Source organism: Dipodomys merriami, unplaced genomic scaffold (genome assembly GCF_024711535.1).
Source record: "Dipodomys merriami isolate MVZ:Mamm:240054 unplaced genomic scaffold, mDipMer1.0.p SCAF_266, whole genome shotgun sequence".
Classification (NCBI taxonomy): domain Eukaryota; kingdom Metazoa; phylum Chordata; class Mammalia; order Rodentia; family Heteromyidae; genus Dipodomys; species Dipodomys merriami.
In genome coordinates, this window is record NW_027204115.1 from 975,184 (window position 1) to 984,739 (window position 9,556).

At 32.9% G+C, this 9,556-nt stretch overlaps 1 pseudogene; it reads right to left on the reverse strand.

Moving 5' to 3' along the window:
• Nucleotides 1-1,791: 1,791 nt before the first annotated feature.
• On the reverse strand, nucleotides 1,792-1,891 carry LOC138837210 (U6 spliceosomal RNA; annotated as a pseudogene).
• Between the last annotated feature and the right edge of the window lie 7,665 nt (nucleotides 1,892-9,556).

Sequence of the window (9,556 nt, forward strand, 5' to 3'; positions counted from 1 at the left end):
CCCAAATCATTTACTTAGAAGGCATTATTTCATATTTTCTCATTCCTATAATAAGCTGCACATGAAGACACCACTGGTCCCATTTTCAGTCTGTACCTTTGAATATGGAGGAAAACCTTTCCTTTGCTCTCTATGAATTCCCTACTCTCCAGTTAGAATAATTTCCAATAGTAAAATTGGAAAAAGAGAAAGAAAATCATGGTGAAATAACAGATGTAGAAAATTCACTGGATTTTTCTGACCAGTTCAACCAACGTGAACTATTAGGGAATACATGTGCACCCCATTCCCACTGGTACTCACTGTCTCTGGTTAGGCAATTCTGATGAAGACAAGGAACAAGATGAAAAAGTGAGGAATGTCATCATTTGCAAAAAAAAAATGGAGAAGTATTAAAGCAAATTTTTGTTTGGGCTGCTGAAAATAATTGGCTTACTACAGTGCAGACACTGCTTTCCTAAAAGGCCACTCATGTGAATACTAGGGATGATGATGAATATACCTCTCTTCATCGGGAAGCCTCCAGTGGGCACTTAGACATTGTCCATGAGTTGGTGGCTCAAGGCAGATATTCATGCAATTACTGTGAATGGCTAGACACCCCTGCACAGTGCTTATATATTGAATAATACCAGAGTGGCTGCTTTCTTAGTTCACATTGAGGCAGATACCAATGCCCAAACTAAAGTCCTCTTGACTCCCTTGCATCTTGCTGCTTGGAATAGAAATAGCGAAGATATGCTGGATCGCCTTCTATTGAAGCATTATATCAAACCAGGTCTGAAGAACAACTTGGAAGAAACTGCATTTAATATTGCCAAAAGGATAAATATGTATCACTACCTCTTTTAAATTGTGGAAGGCTGTAAAAATTGTTCTCCTAACTCATAATGGTTTGGTTAAGATTCTTAAATTTCAAAAATGCCAATCCATCTTTGTGTCTGTACAAAATATTTTCACAATACAAAGCAACAGCAATATCTTACTTTAAAAATTCATGGATTCCATAGTATTCTTCAAGTGAATTGCCTGACTGATGTCAAAATGTATTCAAGAGTTGTTTGTATACATCTATAATTATTTCTGCAGGGTTTGTGATTTTTAAATCAGAAATAACTTTAACTTATTTGTTGAAATGAGTAGTACAGAAACTAAAAATATTTCTGGTGCTTGTATGAAAAAAGTATATTTTAAAATACTCTGTATTTTATTTGTATAATGTCCATAATCTATTTAATTCTCTCCTAGATATAATACTTTGAATTATACATTGTTTTATAATATATAGGTTCGTTAATAAATGTGTTATTTCAGATAGCATTCCATATAGAAAAAGTTTAAGATTCCTTTTTTTTCCTAGGTCCTTATAGTATTTTATTTCTTTGGGATAAAATGACAATGTTATCCAATTTCAAATGTTTTGTAAAGATTATGCTATGTAAAGGCCATTCTAAGGTGAGGATTTAACGCACTGATGTCAAACTAACTTTCAGTTCAATGAATTACGTATATTGTTACATTTGCCTTTTTAAATTTTTTATTGTGAAAATACTGTACAGAGGGGTTACAATTACATGGGCAAGATAATGAGTACATTTCTTATCAAGCATTGTAGCCTCCTCCTGTATTTACCCTTCCCTTCCATTCCCATCCTTCACCTGCTCCCCCACTCAATCCTCCCTGCTACCCCTCCACCCGCACAAAGTTGTAAAGTTCATTTTTGACATAACGACTTGTATTTTTGTAATCAATTTTTAATAACTGTTTTTCATTTCTTGCATCTCAAGAATGAAAAATATGGAGTATTTCACAAATTTTCATATCATCCTTGTGCAAGTGCCATGATAATCTCTATATTGTAGTAATTTGGGTAAACGTCCTGCTGAAGCATGTAGTAGCCTGTAAATTTAAGTAGTTATTGATGCAATCTTTATACAGGCATATATCCTTGGTTGACTGTTTGTAACTAGGAAACCTTACTGTTCCTAAAAATGTTATTGATCTTACTTCTCTAAAATTCTGTGTATATTGGGAAAAGCTTATATTGTTTGGTCGATTGCTCACATTTGCAATTTTTTTTGTCTATGACTATTTTAAGTCTTTTTCATTTTAAATTTGATCATACTTTGAAGCCTTTATAGCTAGGTCCAAAGGTGATTGTTTTTCAAGTACTTATTTATAAACTGAGTTAGCTTTGTGGAGCTAATGGATTCAAAGTAAGTCTTGCTTAAGAGCTACTTCTAAACTTCTGCAGCTTAAAAATTCCTAAATGATGTCTTACTGGTACAAATGTCTACCTGACCCTTTACTCTTCTTCCCTGTAGCAACAGACCAACCAGAATATCTTACCCTGACAGCATAAATTTTCTTATTGGAACAAAACTAATATTAGTTAAAAGGGATCATAGAGAGATAAACAGTTAAGACAGAATCATTTAGGCTAGAAGGTATTTTATCAAAATATAATTGTTTTTTATACCTAACATTTCAATAGTAGCTAAAGCCAAGAAGGTGAAAAAAATTTTCACATGCATGATTACCAAATGTCCTGGCCTGTCTACCATCCATCCAGGCAGGAATTTACACTACTGCCTTTCTTTCATCAAATATTTTCATAGTTACAAGAGAAGTCTATATGTTTCTCCTCGATATTAGGCCTTAAATTGGTAATGTTTTAATCACAGTGTTTCCTCTTGTCTCTAGGCTGTAAATCTCCAAATGGTAAAGCTTTAGGTCCAACTCTACCAAACACTGAGGTAGAAATAATGGAATAATATTTTAAAACACAGTTGCCTTTGATACCCTAACCACAACAGAACATTGCAAAACATGTGCCTTTTTTCTTATATTTTATAGTTATATATTTTATATTTATACGTGCTGATATTTTATTTCACACAGTGAAACTTACTAGAATTAATTGATAATTTGACAAATAAATAGACATTTATTACAATAAATAGATTGGAATATAAATAATAAGGTTTAGAATGTACATTAGAATATAAAAAGTATCAATGCAATGTCTTTGGTATAAACTTGTGATATGTTCTAAGTATTCTTGGTCTCCTGAATTCACATTGTAAAAAAAAAACAATTGTTTTCCTCTAATCTATAAGGGATTTTACTCTGCTGCTCTGTTTATTGTTTTAACTCACTGGTTGCAAAATGTTTTTCTCTATATTTCTGAAGCATTTCTACTGATTGTACCCAAATTTTGCTGATATGATATCTAAAAGGTATTATTCTTCTGCAGGACCCATGGGTCCTAGGATCCCAGGTCTTAGTTATCCTCTTCATCTGATAACAAGGGGAAGATTTCTCACCTAGGCTCATGAAACATGCTAACAGAAAGTAATTGAAAATCCATCTCAATTCCTTATGACCCCGGAATTAGTGGTAAGCAATTGTGTAATGCAATGCAACTTAAAATGAAAGATGAGATCACAAAATCTGAGAGACAGTACAGCAATTCAAACTTTCAGTTTACAAATGACCAGCCCATATGAGTGACCAAGATCACAAATGTCACAAAATTATTTTTAATACCCCTCTTCTAATGATTACTCAAAGATTTCAGTCCAGGATAAGTAGGCAAAAATAAATAGTTCCTAGAACGATAGATCCATAATTGGTCTACCAAGGCTAGGAAAACTTGACTTACAGGTCAAATATAATTCACAAAAACATTAATTGAGAAGATCGTTAATGCTTCAAAATACTGGTACTTCAGTAAAACTTGTTTCTGTAGAATAAAAATGTTATCATTCTCAAACCAATGATAACCTACACTTAATCTCCTGAAAACAGATTCCTTTTCAAATAATCTTTTAAAAATCACATACACCAAAATAACATTTGACAAGTAGACAATATTGACATTACAAAGTTTTCAAGTTTAGGGTGCAAGTTACAATAGAGTTGTTTTATTTACCCAGCACTAATGCCAAACAGGTTCAACCATTCATTAAAGTGTAGAAATAGTACCACCCACCATTTGTGTTTTTCAGTAGGTGCCTTACAGAGATGTGTCAAATAGAAAAACCTCCCATAATTCAAACCCAAACACTAGCTAATAAAGTAAGTTTAATCACTTACTAAGGTACATTTTAAAAAGTCACAAATAGTTGCTTTATCATATGTTGTTTTATGTTTTACCTATCAGTCTAACATAGTAAGAAATATGACTTAAAGTCATGAATATGGGTACTCATCAGAGATGTGACAAACATAAAATCTGTCTTCTATTTCTACCATATTCCTGTATAGTAGTAAATTGTAGTCGTCTTCTTTTTCCAAAACTTATAGGTAGTAGAAAATATTATCCCATGTAAAATAAAATAATCACAAACCTTTTTTCAAAGCCATTTATAAAATTTGGAAGTTAGGAATATATTCTAAGCCATTTTTAAACTTTCTTGTTGACTAAAGATTAATCTTACAAATGGATGAGAATAAAATCATGTCTAGGTGCTTCACATCTCCAGTCTTGCAAATTGTTATTGCAGATGAATGAACTATGGAAATATAAGCTGACATCAGTTCAAGTGTACGCAGGATTGAAACTCCATGGATATTATATAAACCTTTCAAAATATTAACAGTTTAACAGAATGACTATCAGGAAGTTGAAACCAGAGGGGAATAATAGTAAAGACAGAATGAATGAAAAATGGAACAAGGGGCAAGTACAGCTAGAATACTCAATGTACACATGTGATAAAGGAAGTGATAAATCTGAAATACATCTTGGAGAAGGGGTTGGTTGAGAATGATAGAAGGAGTCACTCTGATCCAGGAGCATTGGACAATTAGATGGACATATTTATTGTAATACACTTGCACAACCTTTTGAAATTTAATTAAAAAACACAACAAAAAACAAAAACACACAAAAATCACAACCAAACAGCAATCTCTAGAGAGGATGTATATGACCTCTCAAAATTTTAAATAGTTCATGAAGGGTAGTCTTGGGAATAGTAAAACAAAGCTGTTCAAAGAGGGCAGTTTGGGGTAGCAGAGAATTTTGAACAGATTTAAGTAGATTGTCTAAGGTTGTGAATCACCTACATCTGCTGCAAATATTTTCTTCTGTGAGTTCTCTTTGTCTGCAATGGATACTCCAGTCCTCAGCCACACTTGATAGCTTGTGAAGATAGAATGGAAGAAACAAGATAAAGAATCCATTACTCCACTGGAGACAGAAGAGTCCTCTATGTTTTCTCTCATCTCTCTTCACTACTCTTTCTTCATACTTTTAAGTCAAGTGATTTTGAATTATATCTTTCATTCTTTGTTCTGGCAAAGTAATTAGCCAAACTAATTTCCTAAATATTATTTGCCATTTTTTTCTACCATGCTGTTTACTTGTCCAAGGGAGTCCATTAAGCTTCACCCTTGCATTTGGTTGCCATGAAAATCCATCTATGTGAATGAGGACAAACTCTAATGTAAAACTTTGTCTCCAAAAAATGGATCCAAGAAGCTGTGATCACAAATATTTAGCTATACTTTTTTTCTTTTACCTTGAAAGTCTTCTTCTGTCTAAAGTTCCACAAAAATAAGTACTCCACTACTTTTTGGTTCAATCACTTCTAACCTCAAAGATATATTTTGCTAACAAGATGCTTAGAGGAAACCGAAGTATACTCCACTTTTATGTTCTCTCTTAAGACTCTCCTTAGATACCATATCAGGATCAGTGAAGTTATTCTTTGCAAAATTATTTCAATAGATTATTTTTTCTTAGTCTTGCATTTGCTCAGCAAGATGTATGGAATAGAATAGAGTTAAATCATCCATACCTTGGGTAACAGTGTCTATTACAAAGGACAATACTTCTATGTCCTAATTCTATGTCCTCCTCTTAGCTCTTCCCTGATTTCCAATTAAGCACAGCTTCTTGACTTCAAGTCCAGTGAAGCTGAAAGACTATAAGATCTCCTCCCTACCCCACCCCGCTACATCTTCATGGTTTCTCTTTTAAAACTCTTTTAAGTTGCCTCATTTGGACGTAGAATTTATTTTCCTGTCCTCATTCAAACTGTTCTACATTGTAGTGAGCCAAATAGGCTCTGTAAAATCACTTTAGGTAGCAAAAATATTAAGACAATCTATATCAAAATTTTTGGCCTCCCTCCACTGCTGAACTCAGTATGCTTAGATAGGGCTTCTAAGAACATTGTTTTCTTCCCCTTTCAATTTTCTCAATTCTTTTCTGATCCCAAACATTTTGGCTTATGTAATAAGAGAAGTCTTCACTACCTCATGTTAATAAGGATATTATTTTTTGTGAGCTACTTAGAAATGTGTAATCATTGGCGTAACCAATCAGATTTTTTTCTGTGTTTCAGTGCTTCACGTGCAAAGACATTGTGGAAAGTGTTACAAACAGAAAAGTGTGAACCCAATACCTTCTTTCATTTTGAAGGGCCCTTTCTCCCTAAGTATTTTGACCCAAATTATCTTTTTCAAAGAATAATTTGGGTAATTAAAGGTCAATTCATAAAATTTGATGTCTTAGTTTTCTTAAGAACTTTGAATTTCACACAGTGAGAGTATATTTCCTGGGTAAGGACAATTCTCAAGGGAACCTACAGGATTTACAGTAAGGTTTCTGAAGTTTGTTTAGTGTGAAAATGAGCTATCTTTACCCACATTGCTCCCTCTCAACTAGGTCTCCATAGCTTTCTTTGCATGAAAGCCTATTTTCCCAGGCAATTTTCTTAATAGGCTAATTTGTTAAAAATTTGAACAATTAAAATATACCTGTCATAATTTTTAAACTCTTTTGAAATTCCTTTATCAGAATCACGTTTTCCCCAATCCTAATTCAACCTTTTCCATCAAAAACAGTAACATGTTGTTTATATGATATAGTGTCCATGAAACTATTATTTTCCAGTGGCTTTATGTGTATATATGAACATATAAGCTGATGCTGAGCAAAATGAACTCCAAGGTATGGAAACAGAGATTTTTTTGCAGTTGTTTTTAATGTACTATGTGATTTCTATTTTCTTTGGGTTTTCCACCTATGGTTTGGCATTGGCTGTATTTGATTTTGTGCCCTGTGTATTGTGTATACATTTACCTTAATTAGGGAAGGGAAGAGAACAACAAAATGGCAAGACAAAGGACAAAGGGCAAGCCAATGCAATAACAATACTCACAAGACAATATGTTGGAAATGTATATTAAAACTTGTGAGGAGTATTGAGGTGAAAGAAAACTGTAAGAAAAATGAAAGAGGGGGTAAAAAGTTTGAAAAGTTATGTTTTCACTACCTTACAATTACTGTAACCCATTGTTCACCAATTTGACAATAAAATTAAATTAAAAAATAAGCTACATAAAAAATAATTTCACTGTATTGTTATAGTAAATATTATTTTATGTAGTAACTTTTTAAAAATCAATATTATTTGGCATCTAATTTGAATTGATTACTCCTTTTTTATCAGAGAGTCATCAACTTGAATGTTACACAACTAGACAATATTTTCACAATAAACTTGACAATATTTTGAAAAAAGGAAAAATTTAGTACTTTCTCATACTAAAACTGAATGTAGTTTAATTCTATGGAAACCCATAACTTTTAAAAGTAAATGAGTTGTTAAGAGGACAGAATATATGTGTTCCTCAAAATTCCTATGACTAATAAGTACTCATTTTCAAATTCTGAACATTCCATACCTGAGCGATTCAAAACAGTACCTGTTTGCATGTTATGTAATTTTGCAATAGATGCAGTTTCCAATGGAGTGTTACAGATTGAGAAGTCAACAGAAAAATAGCCACATTCTGGTAGAGGATAAAATTATGAAGCATCTGTAATTAATTCTTCAAGAGTAAGCAAATTTTATCAGAGAAAGCTATAATTTCTATGAACCATCAATCCAAAGATTTATGCCATAAAGTCATCCTAGTCCAATAATTTCCAACTTGTAAAGTGCACCTTAATATTCCCTTAATTCACATCATGAATAGCTTATCTCTATTGTGAAAAAAATACTACACCTCTGATAATGTGATTCTCTCCTTCTTCTGGAAAGAATACTACAATTAACTGGGTTGCATCACTTTTCCCCCAGTAAGATTCTTGAGATCAGAACACTTGCAAATGTTATTTATATTTATACTTTTTTAAACTATCACAGATATTTAGGATGCTAAGATCAGAAGATTATGGTTCAAATATCCAATAAACTCAGAAAAAGTCAGACACAAGTGGCACTGAGATTGAAGTGGTAGCACACGAGCCTTGAGCATAAACAGGCTCAGAGACAGTTCCCAGGCCCAGATTTCAAGCCCTAGGACAAACCAATAAAACAAAAACAAACCCCAAATGTAGCATTTTTCTCATTGTATACAGAGGCACGTAATTAAGGAAATTGCTTCCTGTGTTACATATAGGTAGAAGAAAGAAGATGTCACACAATTATTCTCTTCATACAATGTTATAGAAAACCCTCAAAAATTGCAAATTTTCTATATTTATAAATTAATATCGATTTGTTGGCAACTCTGTCTAGATTATTTACATTATCATTTTATACATGAATTGTTGGAATTTTCTATTAACTAAGATCTAATTATAACTCTCTTGAAAGCATATTCTAGGCAAATAAAATGCCAGAATCATTTGTGAATTTGTCAATTAAACCCTCTACTCAAAAAGAATTTTGTAGTATCCTATAAAATATGAAATTAGAAGCAAAACTAAACTATTTATGTTAATTCTAAATTCTATTTTAGATTCTAGCTAACAGAATCCAGAAACACATAAAAAAATAATTCACTATGACCAGGTAGGCTTCATCCCAAAGACACAGGGATGGTTTAACATACATAAGTCAATAAATGTAATCCAACATATCAACAGAGCCAAGGTCAAGAATCACATGATTATTGCTACAGATGCAGAAAAGGCCTTTGACAAAATTCAACATTCATTCATGCTAAAAGCTCTGCAGAAAATAGGAATAGAAGGAACATTTCTAAAAACAATAAAAGCCATTTATGACAGACCAATAGCCAATATTATACTTAATGGGGAAAAGCTACAACCAATTCTCCTAAAATCAGGAACAAGGCAAGGATGCCCACTGTCTCCACTCCTCTTCAATATAGTCCTAGAACCCTTAGCCAGGGCAATAAGGCAAGAAAAAGACATTAAAGGGATCCGCATAGGGAAAGAAAAAGTTAAACTATCCCTTTTTGCAGACGACATGATACTATACCTCCACGATCCCAAAAACTCCATCCCCAAACTCTTAGAAATCAGAAATCACTTCGGCAAAATAGCAGGATACAAAATAAACCCACAAAAATCAGTTGCCTTCCTATACACTGATAATGTACAGGAAGAGAGGGAAATAAAGGGAGCAACCCCATTCACAATAACCTCCCGAAAAATAAAATATTTAGGAATTAACCTAACCAAAGATGTAAAAGAACTATTTAATGAGAACTATAAAAAGCTAAAGAAAGAAATTGCAGAAGACACTAGGAAATGGAAAGACCTCCCATGCTCCTGGATAGGCCGACT